Source organism: Phocoena phocoena, chromosome 16, assembly GCF_963924675.1.
Source record: "Phocoena phocoena chromosome 16, mPhoPho1.1, whole genome shotgun sequence".
Classification (NCBI taxonomy): Eukaryota; Metazoa; Chordata; class Mammalia; order Artiodactyla; family Phocoenidae; genus Phocoena; species Phocoena phocoena.
In genome coordinates, this window is record NC_089234.1 from 8081332 (window position 1) to 8098238 (window position 16907).

Consider the following 16907-nt stretch of genomic DNA (forward strand, 5'->3'; position numbering starts at 1 on the left):
CTCTGCTACGCCTCGTGTGACCCTGGGTGATGAACCTGTTTCCTCATGAGAACCCCTCCAGAGCTGCCACGGGGGTCCCAGGAGGCGGTACGCGTAGAGCTTGCCCACAGCGGGTGGGCAACAGTGACCCCTGTTATCTGAGGCACTGGGTGACCCGTGAGCGCCTGACGTGACCTTCTGGACGTGTGCCCCTCGCATCTCTGCAGCCTCCCCTCTCCCCACGTCTCTGTTCAGCCTCTCTGGATCCCCCGCGTCTCCTAAAGACCCCAAGCTTCTCTCTCCCCGCTGTGCTCTTGAGAATCCTTCCATCCAGATCTCTCTGCCTGGACAGCCGGTATCCACCCCAGTTCTCAGATCCATCGTTGCTCCCTGGGAAGCAGCCGGGATGCTCTAGGACTGGGGGAGGAGCTCCGCCTGGAGGAGGTGCTGCCCTGCCCCCACTCAGCATCCCCGAATTACACTTCATCACTGTTACCTTCTCTCTTGTCCACTGGACCGAGAAGCCCCAAGGCCAGGAGACCCTGGCACGTAGCCCAATGCCTGGAACACAGTAGGTGCTCAATAAGTACTTGTTGAATGAATTAGTAAATGAAAGAGCCACCAAACTAGATATACATCAGGGGAAAAATCAGCCAGGTCTGTTATGGGTTAGACTGTGGCCCTTCAAAAGCCATGTTGAAGGCCTCACTCCCGGTATCTATGAATGTGATCTTATTTGGAAATAGGGTCTCTGCAGCTTTAATCTAGTTAAGGGGGGAGCAGTGTTAGGATGGACCTCCACCCAATACAAACGCTGTCCTTGTAAGAGGAGGGAGATTTGGACACAAACACAGATACATGGGAGAGTGGGATGTGAAAACACAGAGGTACAGGCAGAGGTAAGACTGTGTGTGGAGATGGAGGCACAGGTGGGAGCGATGCAGCCACAGCCAAGGAACACCTGGAGCTCCAGACGCTGGAAGAGGCAAGGAAGTCTCCTCCCCACAAGCCTCTGGAGGGGGCGTGGCTCTGTGGACACCTTGATTGCAGACTCCTGGCCTCCAGAACTGGGAACGGCTAAATTCATGTGTTTGAAGCCGTCCAGTTGGTGGTACTTCATTACAGCAGACCCAGGAAACTAATACAAAGTCAATGGTGAGTCAGAGAGTTGCATGTCGTTGGATGAGAAGCTGTTGATACCCGTGTCTTGTGTCTGTTACAGTCTAGGTCATTTCCACAGATATTTGTAATTGACTTGTCTGAACCAAACTGGTGCTTGTATCTGGTGGGCACTATTGGGAGGCCTGCTGAGGTGGAGAATCCTGGGATCCTGCAGAAGTAGGGGGCTTGGAGAATGCCCCCACCTGTGGGCCTGGCTCTGAGGTGAGGCAGGGGCCGGGGGACCGGGGGGCAGTCTCCAGAACCTACGGGGTGGGGAGAGGTGTCAGGCTTGATTAATGCTGATATGATATCCAAGGGCTCTTTGGGGATAGAGCTCGTGATCTTGGTCATTTGCCTGAAGAGGGACCCCACATCCAAAGCCATGGATGCACAGAGGGAAACAGAATAAAAGAATTCAGCCAGGTGGGGGCTGGGGCCCAATTGTGTGGTTTGGCCAACCTGGTAGAGTTGGGCTCAGGGGACGTGGCTTTCAGAGCCCCATCCAGGCATTCCAGGCTGGTCTGCAGAGTGGGCCTGTGGTGGTCCTACCTACTGACTCCCACCAAGGCCCTCCTGGGTGGTATGATCCCTACATAATGGAAAAGGCCCACATCCTCCCCTCCATGGTCAAAGAACACAATAGGGGGAGAAGCATGGTAGAGTCATTCACTTGTGCTTTGGCTTATTCTAAATGAAATCAGATGCCTTCTTGAAAGCTGTTCCGTAGGGAGCTTTTACTGGCTTTCCATTCGAGTCCTGCCGTAGACATCAGAGACTGACCGTCAACCTCTACATTTGAGGATGTGTCAACAGAAATTTAGTAACATGCGATTGGAAAGAGAAATATTCTGGAAATATTGGAAAGAGAATAACCCAGCAATTAAGTCACATCGGATACAAGGAGCCCTGGACCAAGGCACAGAGAACCAAGAGAACAGCTGGGGAAAGGGGGCAAATGGCAGGGACACAGGCTTCCATGTGTCAAGCATACCAGTGCAGAACATAAATTACATCGCTGCTTTCTGGCATGACACCAGCGAATTATTTTATTCAACCTGGATTCGGTACTTTAGCAAAAGATGGCTTAAAAAAAATGTTAAGCGTAGTGTGGACTGCAGTCTGAATTTATAGAGACAGAATTTGGGTGGGATGGATTTTGCCTGACGCCACCTGTTCTGGAAGACTCCACTTGGTTGCCTGGTCCCCGTGCAGTGTCTCTGGCACCTCAGGCAGACTCACGTGGTGGTCCTGAGACTGCTCAGAGAGGGCTTCCCCACCCAGCATTACCCCAGAGCGGACCCCTTCCCCTTGTCCCTGTCAGAGCACCCTGGTCCTCCCTCCCATCTCCTCTCTCTCCTCCCCTCCCCTTTCCTTCTGTTATTCCTCACCCCACCCTACCTTCATTTCTCATTTCCTCTCTCCCTTCTTTTTCTTACTTAAGTATTTATCCAAAGCTGCCTTTTGTTGATATATTGCTTTGTTGACTTAACCCCTCCCCCCTCTAGAACATAAGCTACCTAAGGCAGCGGGGTTGGCTCCCATGCGCATGTGTGTGTCCTAGACCCTCACCGGGTCCAAGCCCTCTCAGCACCAAGCAGACACTCACGAACTATTTCTGAGTGTGTGAATGAACCTGTGGGAGGATATCTATGGCGCTATAACCAGAACAGTGGAAAAAACATTTAAAAAATCATTCTCTAGATATGTCAATGCTCTCAGGGACCCTCAGCTGCTTCCTAAGGGAAAACTGCAGGATGGATGGTTCCGTGTCACCCAGAGATCGCTGGCAGGGTCAGGGTGGGCCATGGGGTGGCGCTAGGGGGCTTGTGGTGGTGACACTGTCCTGCCTCTGCCGCATGGGGTGGGCGAGGACACCGTGGGTACCCTGATCACAACTGCCCCGGCCAGGCGGCTCACTCTGTGTGTCGTCCATCCCAACTAAATGCATTTTCATAACATCGTATAAAGCACAGAGATTTGAGGGGGGGGGGGGAAAAAAGGATCTGACTTGAATAATAGTCTCTATCCTAATTATAGAAAGCTGTGTGGTTTGAAAGGAAAGGAGTTTTCCATTAGGAGACCTCTAAAAATAGTCACTGTGATTGGAATCGCCTTCTTCAGATTCAGCCCATATGTTAACTACATTAGCAAATCATTTTGGCACCAGGAACAGGTGTCCTACCACCCCTAGGCAGCCTCTTGCAAACACTCCACGCAGCGGGGAGCTCCCCAGGAAATGCAGCTGTTTATTTATTTATTATTTTTTGGCTGCTTTAGGTCTTCGTTGCTGTGCACAGGCTTTCTCTATGTGCGGCAAGCGGGGGCTAATCTTCATTGCGGTGCGTGGGCTTCTCATTGTGGTGGCTTCTCTTGTTGCGGAGCACAGGCTCTAGGCGTGTGGCCTTCAGTAGTTGTGGCATGAGGGCTCAGTATTTGTGGCTCGTGGGCTCTAGAGCGCAGACTCAGTAGTTGTGGCGCGTGGGCTTAGTTGCTCTGCAGCATGTGGGATCTTCCCAGACCAGGGCTCGAATCCGTGTCCCCTGCATTGGCAGGTGGATTCTTAACCACTGCGCCACCAGAGAAGTCCCAATGCAGCTGATTAGAGCACACACACACACACACACACACACACACACACACACACACACCCACCCCTCTGGGGCTTCTCACAGGTACCTCTGAGCACAAAGTTCATTGTGCTGAACATGTAGGGCCAGAAACTCATAAATCCTGCCAGTGAGCTCCAGATGGGTAGAAGTCTCCCATCAGCAGCTGCTGGGCAGTTGGAAACTTCACCAGTAGAAAACAAGGGCTGGTTATTGCAGGGGAGGTGGCCATGCGGAAAGAAGTGCTGACACCCTCCCTCCCACCGGCACCATTTGGGAGTCATTTTCATCATTCTGGCTCTTGGTGGCTTGGGACCCTGCTTCTCGCTCTCCTTCCAGAAAATGCTTGGGAATGAATTGGATCCTGAAGAAAATGTGAGAGGTTTCCTGCATAGATTTCTCATCTTTGGAGGGGCTCCAGGCCTTGTGGAGCCAAGTTGGGGGAAATCTGGTGCCCATGGGGCAAAATGTAGTATTTATTTATTATTATTCTTTTTTGGTTTGGCATCCCTGGTGGGAAATCTGCAGTGTGATTTTTATGAAGTATTGCAGCTTCTGGATTTAATTTAAACTTTATTCTGATATCCTGCACACAGGCCCAGAGGCTCAGAGGCAGCTGAGGGAGACTGACATGATTTATATCAGGGATGTTTGGGGAGTGGCGACCTGGCAGACCCCTCAGGATCCTTAGCTGTTTGGAACATGAGGTGCTACCTCTACTGGAGTGTGGAGGCTACTGTGGGCAGGCAGGAGGGATAAGCGAGGTGCGACATGGCACCGGCCGGACATTTATACGGTGTTTCCAGTTTGTGAAGCATCCTTATTCCAGCTCTCTTCTGAGCTAGGTAGGCATTAGTGTCCCATTTTATAGATGAGAAAACTGAGGCTCGATAAAGTTAAGTGATGAGGTTAGCACATGGTCTTCCCATGTTCCCTTTTCTTTCATGTTTCTGAGGAGACTTCTGGAATGAAATATGGAGATGTGGGAAGCTGGAGTGGGAGCAGGTGGAGCAGCTGGCAGGGGGAGGCTGCCTGGAGTTGGCAATGCCGTTCCTGGCAGTGGACGTGGGTGGGCAAGAATGTGGGGGAGCGTTGTAGATAGTGTGACCTCATTTCTGTACCTGGGCATCACTGGTGGGGTGAAGACGTGGGGAGAGTGTTGGCAGGTGGCCAGTTCATGCAGTCCCTGGGGTTTGGGCATCATCCTCCAGATGGCAGGGAAGCACCCAAATCTCAAAGCTGGATGGAAGATGGAGGATGGAGGATGGAGGATGGAGGATGGAGGAGGGAGGATGGAGGATGGAGGATGGAGGATGGAGGATGGAGGATGGAAGATGGAGGAAGATGGAGGATGGAGGATGGAGGATGGAAGATAGAGGATGGAAGATGAAGGAAGATGGAGGAAGATGGAGGATGGATGATGGAGAATGGAAGATGATGGAGGATGGAGGATGGAGGATGGAGTGGGGTGAGGTTGGGGGTGGGAGGCAGGGAGGTGGTGAAATGAGGGAAATCACTGGGCAGGAGGGGCTGTGATGGTGACACCGGGGTTCACAGGGATGGGGAAGGGGTTGGCTGGGTGGAAAGGAGGAGCCGAATGTGATGGGTGGGGCAGACGAGAAGCAGCTTGGGCCCTGGGAGCCACAGGGAAGTCTGGAACTTGATGTGTTGGGTGGGCCATCTCTTGGTCATGGGCATGCTGTGCCCTGGACTGAAAGCTTCAGTGGTTCGGTCACTGTGCACCAGAAGGCCAGGGACTGAAGTAGGAGGAGGAGCCTTCAGGGTCACCTGCCCAGCTGCCTAGTTTGCAGAGGGAGCAACTGAGGCTCTGAAAGGCTGAGGCACAGAGCGCCGCATCTCTGGAACCAAAGTGACTGTCTCTGTATTGCTCTCTCTGGGACCACAGCTTCATCGCCAAGGTCACATCATCCTTAAATCTGGAAACCCTTGGCTGCTAAGGACCCAGCTGTGTCACGTTCCTCATTATTTCTCTTATTCCCTCTTCATCTTTGTTGAAGGGACCACCTCACTGCAGGCGCCCATTAGAAACAGCCTGGTTGAGGGGAGCTCAGAGTATTGGGAAGGCAAGCACCTGATAAGGGAGCTGAAAAGCCCTGCTCTGTCCTTGTCTTAGGGTGACTTCCTGGTGCAGCTGCCACCTGCCTGGCCCAGAGCGTGGTCACTGGCTGCACTGCCCGGGACTCCAGCTTCCCACGGCCAGGAGGGCTACTTCCTCACTAGGAAAGAGTAGGACGGAGGAAGAAGTGCTTGGGCGCTGCCGTGGGTAGACATGGGGTAGGGAGCTGGGGGAGGCATGACATAACCAGAAGGAAGGGCTGGACAGGTGGCAGCGGAGGGGACAGCACTGGAGGGAGGTGGGAGAGCCCGACCTGTGAATGCAGAAGGAGGTGCTCAGTTTGGCCTGAGAAGGGGTTTATGGATAAGAGAGGAGGGGGTGAGTGTGGATGCACAGGTTGAGGCCGGGGTTGAGGAGAACCCATCCTTTACTGACCACGTGCCCTGTGCCAGGAGTGGTGCTAGGTGTGGTCGTATCTTAGTGAATAAAAGCACTGAAGCTAAAAGTGGGAGTTATAATTTAGCCCTTCCCATGGCAAGGCCCTGTTCTAAGCATTTTACACAAATTAACTCATTTACTCCCCACAGGTCTGTGAGGTGGACACTATTTTTTAAATTTCTTTTTATATAATTTTTAATTGAAGTATAGTTGATTTACAGTGTTGTGTTACTTTCTGGTGTACAGGAAAGTGATTCAGTTATACATGTATGTATTTATTCTTTTTCGGTTTCTTTTCCATTGTGGTTTATTACAGGATATTGAATATAGTCCCTGTGCTATACGGTAGGACCTTGTTGTTTATGTATTTTATATATAGTAGTTTGTATCTGTTAATCCCAAACTCCTAGTTAATCCCTCCCCCTCTTTCACCTCTTTAACCATAATTTTGTTTTCTATGCCTGTGAGTCTGTTTCTGTTTTGTCAATAAGTTCATTTGTATCATATTTTAGATTCCACATATAAGTGATATCATATGATATTTGTCTTTCTCTGTCTGACTTCAGTTAGTATGGTAATCTCTAGGTCCGTCCATGTTGCTGAAAATGGCGTTATTTCCTCCTTTTTATGGCTGAGTAATATTTCATTGTATATGTATGAGGGAGCACTCTTACCCCCATTTTGCAGATGAGGACATCGAGGCACAGCTGCTGAGAGACTGAGCCAGACTCTGAACTCCAGCAGCTGATCCAGGGTCCCCTCTCTCTGTCACCGAACCAGCCTGTCTCTTACTGACTCAAGCATCAGAGCAATCAGAAAAGAGTGACAAAGTATGCTGGGTGCCACGAAGGAAAAGAAGGATGCAGAGCCAGGAAATGAGGAGAGCAGGGTAAGGCCTGCATGAAATAGAATTTTCCAGAAAGGGCTCTCTGAGCAAGTGACATTTAAACTGAGACCTGAAGGCTGAAAGGTATTTCATTTATGTAACTATAACTGCAAAGGTTTCATTTGAAAAAGAAAATCTTGTATGTTGATTTTAATTGTTGTGCTATTTTTATTTCACTTCATAAGTCTCATGAATTTTTTTCTCCAAAGAGGGAACTAAGAGCTGCGTTAGCTGAAGTGGGGCAAACTCAGGAATCTCCTCTAACTGGGTGGGAATTGACAGGAGAAGGACGGGTCCTGGCCAGGCTAACCCACGCCAGAGACTGAAAATCTCCTATCTTTGTCAGGCTATAGCTGTGTCTGGCAAACCTTGTTTAATTTGGATCTCTGGGGTGTTTAAAAAATTAATTGGCTTGGTTCTGGCTTTTCCTCCTTTCCTCTTTTGAGAACAAGATCCCTTGTAAAATGTAAAGTGGCCGGGGCAGCTGGGGAGCGCTCTCTGCACGTTGCAAAGCCCCCTCCCCCAGCCTGAGGTGGGGGGCAGGCACCCTGGTCTCTGTTCTTGTGGGAGTAGCAGGGTCTTCCTCCTCACACTGTGCACCCATCCCTAGGAGGGCTTCACCCATGTCAGGGGACGATCTGAGGACTGGGTGATGATAAAGGTGGCAGGTGATGATAGAGGATAGGCAGGTACCCCGGGTCCCAGGCTGCACTGGAAGGCCAGATGAGTCACTTGGAGGCAGATGCAGTCTGGGTGATGTGGACTTTGAAAGTCAATTTCAATGCATGACTGTTTATTGAGCACCTACTGTGTGCCAGGCATTGGGATAGGTGCTGAAGGGGACCCAGAGAGAAATCAGGCTTTGGACGCTGCTAAGTTCTTTTCATGCAGCCATGCAGCTAGCGTGTACCGGACACCTTCTGCGTGTGGGAGAGAAGCCAAGTGCTTTCTGCTCCCTTGGAGGACCTCACTGGGCAGTGGGGAACTCACAATGCCCTGAGGGTCGTGGGAGCCATGTGCAGGGTGCTGTGGGAGCCTGGGGGGTGGAGAGAAGACCTGCAGTCAGGGAGGGCTTCCCCAGGGGGGCACCTTGAAGTACAAGTGGGAGTTTGCCAGGAAAGGAAGGACCAGAGAGCATCCAGGTAGTGGCCACAGTGTGTGCAAATTGGGGGTGGTAGTGATGTTGGCGGGGGGAGCCAGAAAGAGTGAAGGCCATGGTGTGGGGTCTCCTTTCTCCATTAGGCAGTGATGAACATGCACCTTGCTCTGCCAGGACGAGATAATCACAAGAGCGGCAGCTCACCTTCGCTGAGCATCTACTATGTGCCAAGCTTTCGGCCAAGCAGTTGCATGCATCTCATAATTAAAGTCTCACCACAATTCTCTATTAGGTCAGGAGGGTTTCTCCCACTTTGCAGATGCATAACTGAGGCTAGGATGGTGCAGTCAGCCCCTGCTCCAGGCTGACAGCTATTGAGGGGTAGAGTCAGGGTGAGGGAGAACCTCAGGCCCATGTTGGTCTGACTCTGATGGGCTACCTGTCTGTGCCCTGGTCCTCAGGTCCTCAGATGGGCCTCTCCTGGATCAGTAATTGTTTGGAGGCTGTTTATACATTAAAATATGAGATTTAAGCACTTCAATATTGAACAGCCCTCGCTCCTACCTCTGGGACGGAGGATGGAAACAGTAAACAAACAGGCTTTCTGCTTTATCCACTGGAGTTTGGTAGCTTGGGTTTAAAAAAGATTTAAGAATTTTATCCAGGTTGTTACAGTGGTTGCAATTTGGGTTGGATTCACAAAGCATCGGATTTTCAACCTTCTTAGAAGTAGAAATGGATTCTTAGCTACAGACTTTATAACTGGATGTGACGGCTTACCCTCCTTTCCATGTGGAGGAGAAAATGTGCTCAGGGGAAGGGAAAGGAAGTGTTTGCTGCTCCCAGAGCTCCCCATCCTTTATGCCTGAGCCCTTCTAAAGCACTCTGCCTTTCAGCATGTGAATTACAACTTGGAGCAAACCATCAGTGATACCCAGGTGTGAAGGAAAGGCCCAAGACTTAAAAAAATTGTTTCCTGATTGTACCCCGAAGAGTAGATGTGATTAAATTGAATTAAAAAAATACTATGCCCCGCTTTCGATATACGCCTAGTGTTGTGATCTAAATCAGGTTATGGTAGCTTGAGAACAGGGATCCACTTTTCTTACGGTACAGGGGTATTTATATAATATAGTCCCTAAATGGCAAAAGGGCATATTACAAATGCTTTTAATATACTGCATTTGCTTACCTATTCCTACATCTGTTACTTCCTAAAAGTCACCCGAAAGTTATGGAAGAATAAAAGTTATTGGCGTTACCAAATCATTAATTTGGGTTGACTCTAGAAGGTAGTGCCACAAAATTGATCGGTTTATTCAGTTCAGTGGAAAAGAAGAAAGTAAGTTAAGCTGGTTGACCAAAGTCTTCTGTGTGCAAATGGCAATGTAGATATCGTTTCTGTGATTTGATCCCGCATTAATGTAATATTCTCTGTTGGCAGAAGCATTTTAGCGGGAAAAAAATGCTTCTCAGCTACATTTTTCTTTTTCATTGGGTTCATAATCTTTAACGTTTTGTCTTATACAAATAACGAGCACAGGTGTGGTGGGCATGAGTTCTTTAGGAATGCATCAGGGAACATGAGTCGGCCTTCCAGATGGAGGTCACCTGCCCCCATGCCCACCAGCAATGCTGGAGGGGAGGTCATATAACCCCACATCGTCACCGACCCTTGACACTATCCAGCTTTCTCGTTTCTGTGCAGCTAATAGTTGCCAGTTGGTACCTCATCATTTTTAGTTCTCTCATTGCTAATGACTTCGAGCATCTCTTTATACATCATTAGTCTTTTGAGTTTTCTCTTCTGTGAGTAGCCTGTTCAGATCCTTTGCCCATTTTTTCTACTGGGGCTTTTCTTCCTTACATATCATGGGTATTGATTTTTTGTCAGATTTAAACATTGCAGGTGTCGGCTCTCAATGTTATCTGTCTGTTCATGTTGTCCGGGGTGCCCTTTATCTCAATATAAGCAACTTCACCAATTATGTTGCCTTATAGTTTGTACTTTTTTTTTTTTTTTTTTTTGCTGTACGCGGGCCTCTCACTGCTGTGGCCTCTCCCGCTGCGGAGCACAGGCTCCGGACACGCAGGCTCAGCGGCCATGGCTCACGGGCCCAGCTGCTCCGCGGCACGTGGGATCTTCCCGGACGGGGGCACGAACCCGTGTCCCCTGCATCGGCAGGCGGACTCTCAACCACTGTGCCACCAGGGAGGCCCAGTTTGTACTTTTGAGGTTTTATTTCAGAAGTTTTCCCCATCTCTAGGTCACAAAGATATTTTCCTATATTTTCTTAAATTATCTTCATGGTTTTGCTTTTCACATTTAGCTCTTTAATCCATTTGGAGTTTACTTTTTTGAGTGGTCTTAGGTAAGGATCCAGTTTTAGCTTTCCCCATATGGAAAGCCAGATTTCCCAATGCCACAGAGTGAAAATTCTACCTTGCTTCATAACATTCTCACATTGTGTATCGTTCCCATTACACGTAAGTCTGTATCTAAGCTCTCTCATTTGTTACGTTTGTCTGTGGTCTGTTTTTGTGCCAGTACCATGATTTCTATTTCTTTTTGCCCCCTTTTTTTCAACTGTGACTTTGTGATGTATCTTAATACCTAGTTGGACAAGTTAAGGCTATCTTAGCTATTTCAGGACTTTTTTCTTTCCATACGTATTTTAGAATAACTGTATTGAATTTCTCAAAAATCCAACTAGATTTTTTACTGTATAGAATTTACTTATATTTACAATGAATTGATTTATAGATTAATATGTAGGGGTGAGAATTGAATCTTTACGATACTAAGTTATCCATGAAAGAGCATGGAATTCTATCTTGTCATTTGGTCAGGACATCATCTAAGTTCTTTACTAAAATTTCAGACTTGCCTCCTTACAGGTCTTCTGTATTCTTGGTTAGATAAATTCCGAAGTATTGATAGTTGCAGCCATAATTAGCTACTACTGTGAATTTATCTTATCTTGTGTTATATTGTCTGATTTGTTATCACTGGTTTTTAATCATCAACCTATCTTGCAAAAACTATGTCTTATTTTGCCTGACGATTCTGCTGGTCTTTCCTGGATAAATGATCAGATGATTAATCTTTAATAATAAAGATTTTTTCTCTTTCCTTCTTAAATTTACACTTTTTTGTCCTTTTTTCCCCTGTATCATTGGCCACAGCTTCCAGGACCCTGTGAAACAATAACAGTGATGGTGGACACCTGGCCTTGAATCCAGTCTTAAAGGGAATGCATCTAAATTGATTCTATTAATTATAATGTTTGTTATAGATTTTTGGTACATGACCTTTATCAGGATAAGAAAGTTCCCTTTTATCTGTAGTTTGCTAAGAGTTTCTTTCCTAATTCGGTGTTGAATATTAAGAAATGCTTTTCAGATTCAGATAAGGCATTGACAGTCCATTGATTCAGATAATCAGACAATTTTTGTCTTTTGGTCCATTGCTGTGATGAACTACATAGATAGGGTTTCTCCTGTTGCGCCAACCTTGTATTCCTAAAGCAAGGCTAGCTTTCTTATACTGTATTAAAAAAGAAGCTGTTGGGTTCAGTTAGCTAACACTTGACTAAGGATTTCTTTGCATCTGTTTTCATAGTAAAATGAGCTCATTATATTATTTTCATATATTTTCATCCTGTGGTTTTAGAATCAGGATTACAGTAGCCACATAAAATGATCTAAGCAGCTTTCACTCTTGTTCTGTTTCCTAGAATAAAACTGTTATGAGATGGGAATTTTGGCCTTTTAAAAAGTTTGGTAAATTCACTTGTAAAACCACTGGAACTTCTTTACAAAGACTGGCTGACTCCCATTTTAATTTCTTTACTATTGTTGGTCTCTTTGGGTTCTCTCCTGTTATGTCAACTTTGGCATTTTATATTTTTCCTAGGAATTTATTAGATTTTCAAATTTGTTAAGCTTATAATACTTTCTTGTTATATTTTTGGTCTCTATTCTATGAAGCTCAGTATCTTCTGTGATGTGGACAGATCAGGGATTTCTCTTGCAGAAACTGCAGTACAACACCTGGTTTTGGGTTTGGTTGCATGAGAATAAGCTATAGGAGTGGGTGGTCTTTTCCATTTCTGAGGCCTCTCTGAGTTTGTGGACTAAGTGCGTTTGGCATTGCTGTTTCAGAGAGACCTGTACCCTGACAGTGGGAGAGAAAGGGGAAGGCCTGAGCTTCAGACCTTTGAAAACTTTTTTTCTGAACTGGGCTAGAGTGCGGCAGCCCCATGTGTTGGTGGTGGGCTGGGGGGACAGGAAAGAACCTTCCTAGACTTTGTGTCCTGGTTTCTCACACTGAGTTCCTTTTCATGCAAACAGTGATTCCACAGAGATGAACGCCCCTTCTCTTTTAGGTTTCATGCATTAAGTGACCACAGAAACAGCTCCAGAATTTCCATTGTGAGGAATTTAGATCCTAAGCAATCCCACTGGAAGAAGGGGCTAGAGATTTGCTGGCAGCTAAAGCCACCCCCCAAGAACCCCTCATGACTAGCACTGGGTGGGCCTGTGCCTAAGTGCATCTTGGGCCCTGTGATGGGTCAGAGACTAGTGGGAACAGGCTTAGACCTGCAGGAAGTCATTACTGCCCATCAGCCTGCAGAACAGGAGCTGAGGAGGGGGGCTTCAGGGCAGCACAAAGATGCAGCCACAAGTAGGACCCCTGGGGCCAAAGTAGGGAGGGACATGGAAGGGTTGGGGGAAGGAGTAGTACCCAGATCTCTCTCCCCCACCCCCCATCTCCTACTGACACCTCTTATTGACCATAACCAATCAGAAACCAGAGGGCAAGGATGTTCATTCCACAAGGGTCAGCTTTTAGGATGCAGACGACCGAGGGGGATAGAGATGGAAATGGATACATGGAGAGAAATCAGCACAAAGGTTAGATGTGATCATATCTGCAAATTGTCCTGTACATAGTAGGTGACCAAGGAATGCTGTATCTCCAGGGATACTGGGTAGCCTCTGACTAATCTGAGTTCAATGTCTCCCCAAGTGTCTGTTGGTATGATTTCTTAACAGTTTTGACAACAGCATCTTATTGTTTACAAATGGAATATCTCAAGCCAAAGCAAGTTTCCCCAGGTCAAACTAAAAATGAAATTACAGAGCAGAGGCAATACTGAGGAGAGAAAATGAGCTGCAGGGGTACGGGACCCATGAACTAAGAATGAAGCTTATCAAAAGATGCCAAATCTATAGAGTCTAGGAGTGAGAACAAACATGTTGAAAATTAAATATGAAATGGGTGATTATGTAGTAATGAGATTGAGGACATTACAAAGGACACTGCCATTTAAACTACCACATCTCAACAGACTGATGAACGGGAAAAACCCTCCAGCTTCGTAATTATAATCATCGTTGCCATAACAACTTAGTATCTCTCTTTGTGAGCAGCTATCTCGAGACTATATTTTTAGCAATGACTGTGCCTGAACGTGTATTTTTCTTTATATAGCAGCTAATTTTTCAAATTACCGATTTAAAAAAAAATCCATTTTCATTCTCTCTGAGTGTAAACGTCTCAGGGATAATTAGGGAAATGAGCAAGTGTGAAAGTTCGTTATGAAAAATGCTATAAAAGTATTGATGTCTTGACAACATTTGTTTCAACAGAATGTTCCCGGGACCTGTACACGCTATTGTTCCTTTTCAAGCAGCTTAACATAAATCTTCTCTGTGGGGCTCATAAATATTTGAAAAATTACCAGCTCTGTGAGATGTTTGAGGATTTTTTGACAAGTACAGATTTGTTGTGGAACGGAAATTGGCTTAGCAGAACCCTGAGCCTCGGGAACGAATGAATGAATGAACGAATGAATGGGGCTCATAAATATTTGAAAAATTACCAGCTCTGTGAGGTGTCTGAGGATTTTTTGACAAGTACAGATTTGTTGTGGAACGGAAATTGGCTTAGCAGAACCCTGAGCCTCGGGAACGAATGAATGAATGAACGAATGAATGAATGAATGGGGCTCATAAATATTTGAAAAATTACCAGCTCTGTGAGGTGTCTGAGGATTTTTTGACAAGTACAGATTTGTTGTGGAACGGAAATTGGCTTAGCAGAACCCTGAGCCTCGGGAACGAATGAATGAATGAACGAATGAACGAATGAATGGGGCTCATAAATATTTGAAAAATTACCAGCTCTGTGAGATGTTTGAGGATTTTTTGACAAGTACAGATTTGTTGTGGAACGGAAATTGGCTTAGCAGAACCCTGAGCCTCGGGAACGAATGAATGAATGAACGAATGAACGAATGAATGGGGCTCATAAATATTTGAAAAATTACCAGCTCTGTGAGGTGTCTGAGGATTTTTTGACAAGTACAGATTTGTTGTGGAACGGAAATTGGCTTAGCAGAACCCTGAGCCTCGGGAACGAATGAATGAATGAACGAATGAACGAATGAATGGGGCTCATAAATATTTGAAAAATTACCAGCTCTGTGAGGTGTCTGAGGATTTTTTGACAAGTACAGATTTGTTGTGGAACGGAAATTGGCTTAGCAGAACCCTGAGCCTCGGGAACGAATGAATGAATGAACGAATGAACGAATGAATGGGGCTCATAAATATTTGAAAAATTACTAGCTCTGTGAGGTGTTTGAGGATTTTTTGACAAGTACAGATTTGTTGTGGAACGGAAATTGGCTTAGCAGAACCCTGAGCCTCGGGAACGAATGAATGAATGAACGAATGAACGAATGAATGGGGCTCATAAATATTTGAAAAATTACTAGCTCTGTGAGGTGTCTGAGGATTTTTTGACAAGTACAGATTTGTTGTGGAACGGAAATTGGCTTAGCAGAACCCTGAGCCTCGGGAACGAATGAATGAATGAACACCGGCTCACCTTGCTTCACAGAAATGCACATAAACAGATTCCCAACGGAAGCAAACCACGAGTTGACTTAAAAACAAAACAAAACAAAACACCATTTGAAGAACTCAGAAACCAGAGGGGATTCTGAGCTGCCATTCTGGTTTCCAAATTTGCCCCAGCTACCACACCCAGCCGGAGGGGTCGCTTTCATAGCTTGGCAAATATCCAAGATTAGTTAGTACTTTACTGAGCTCCACTTACACTATTGGGAGAGGAAAACAGCCGTTTGTTAGGGTCCTAGACTTAAGTTAAATAAATACATTATTAGGTTGAGAACAAAAAGGTCTCAGAAAAAAGCGCTCTCTGCTGATGCCATGAAAGACCCTCACTCATCATGAGTCACGCAACAATGACTTACTGAGAATTTTCCATCTTTCTTGTACTCTATTGTGTCTGTGGAGGATGTGAAATTAGCAGATTATAATAATTACCAGTTTATAAAGAGTTTATAGACACTGAGCAAGGGGCAGTGAAGCGTATTGTTGCTGGTTGGTGCGCTGGGGGAACTAAGTTTGGGTGGGTGCGTGAGCCTGAGTCCTATGCAGAGGGGTTGGACTTAACGTGAGATGCGTAAGCACTTTAAGTTTTTCAATAGGCAAGCAACAGTATACATGGGTGCTGCAGGGAGAAAGCTGGTAGCTTCCCATGTCGGGTGAACAGCAAGTCACAGAGGCCAGAAGCAGAGAGACCTGCCAAGCAAGTGTCCCAGTAATCTGACACGAGGCTCTGAGCCATGGACCAGGATACTGCCAGTGGGAATGGAGGAAGAGGCGAGTTAAAGATGTGCCACAAGAAGCAACAGGATTCAGAGACGTGTCAGCAGTCTTAGAAGGTGAAGCATAAATGGGGCAAGGTCTTCATCTGGGAAGCTGAAGAATGAAGGAATCCTCCCTGGCAGATAAGCTGGGGTGGAGAAGCAGGATACGGCTTGGTGAACAAAGGAAGGAGGTCAGCTTGGCCAACCCCTCTTCCTAAACTTCATGAACTCTGGCTGTGCCCTGCAAATTTCCAGGCGAGCAGCCCCAGAGGTGGAGAGTCAGAGGGAGACAAAGGCAGCTCCAGGAACCGTGCAGCGGGTTGCTACATTGGCATCAGTGCCAATTCTTGTTCTGTTTGTTCTGCTTGCTTTAATTATGTGCCTCTCCACGGGAAACAAACAAGCAAGCAATAATACAGAGAACAGTGATTAGTGGGACTCATTTCCTGATTCGAGGGATGTGCCGAGAATCACGTTTGAGTGGGACATTCTCTGATCGTTTACCAGGCGCTGCAGAGGAGGTGTATGTTATTTTAGTTACCTAAGAGGTGACAGGAAAGCAACACGTTTTCAAAACTTGTGGGTTTGGGGCCATCAAGACTCAGGCTGCCTGACGATTGGATAAAGGCAGGAGAGAAGGATTTAGTCTGACTGCCACTAGTTTGCTTTGTGTCCTTGGGTGAGTCTGGTCCTCAGTCTCCTCCTCCGTACAATGGGAGGGAGAAGGTTCGTCTCAAACTTTAACTGTATCAGAATTATGTGAGGAGCTTCTAGACGTGCCAGCACCCAATCCCACCCCTCAGGAGATCCTGTAGGTCTGGGGTGGGTCCTGGGCATTTGCGTATTTAGCAAGCTCTGGGGTCTCTGGTGGAGGTAGTGCAGGGTGCAACCCTGCCTGGATGGAGGATTCCAGGTGACCCTCTCGCTTGTGCTTTGCACAGCCAGCTGGATCTTCTGGGTGTGCCACTTGCTGCTT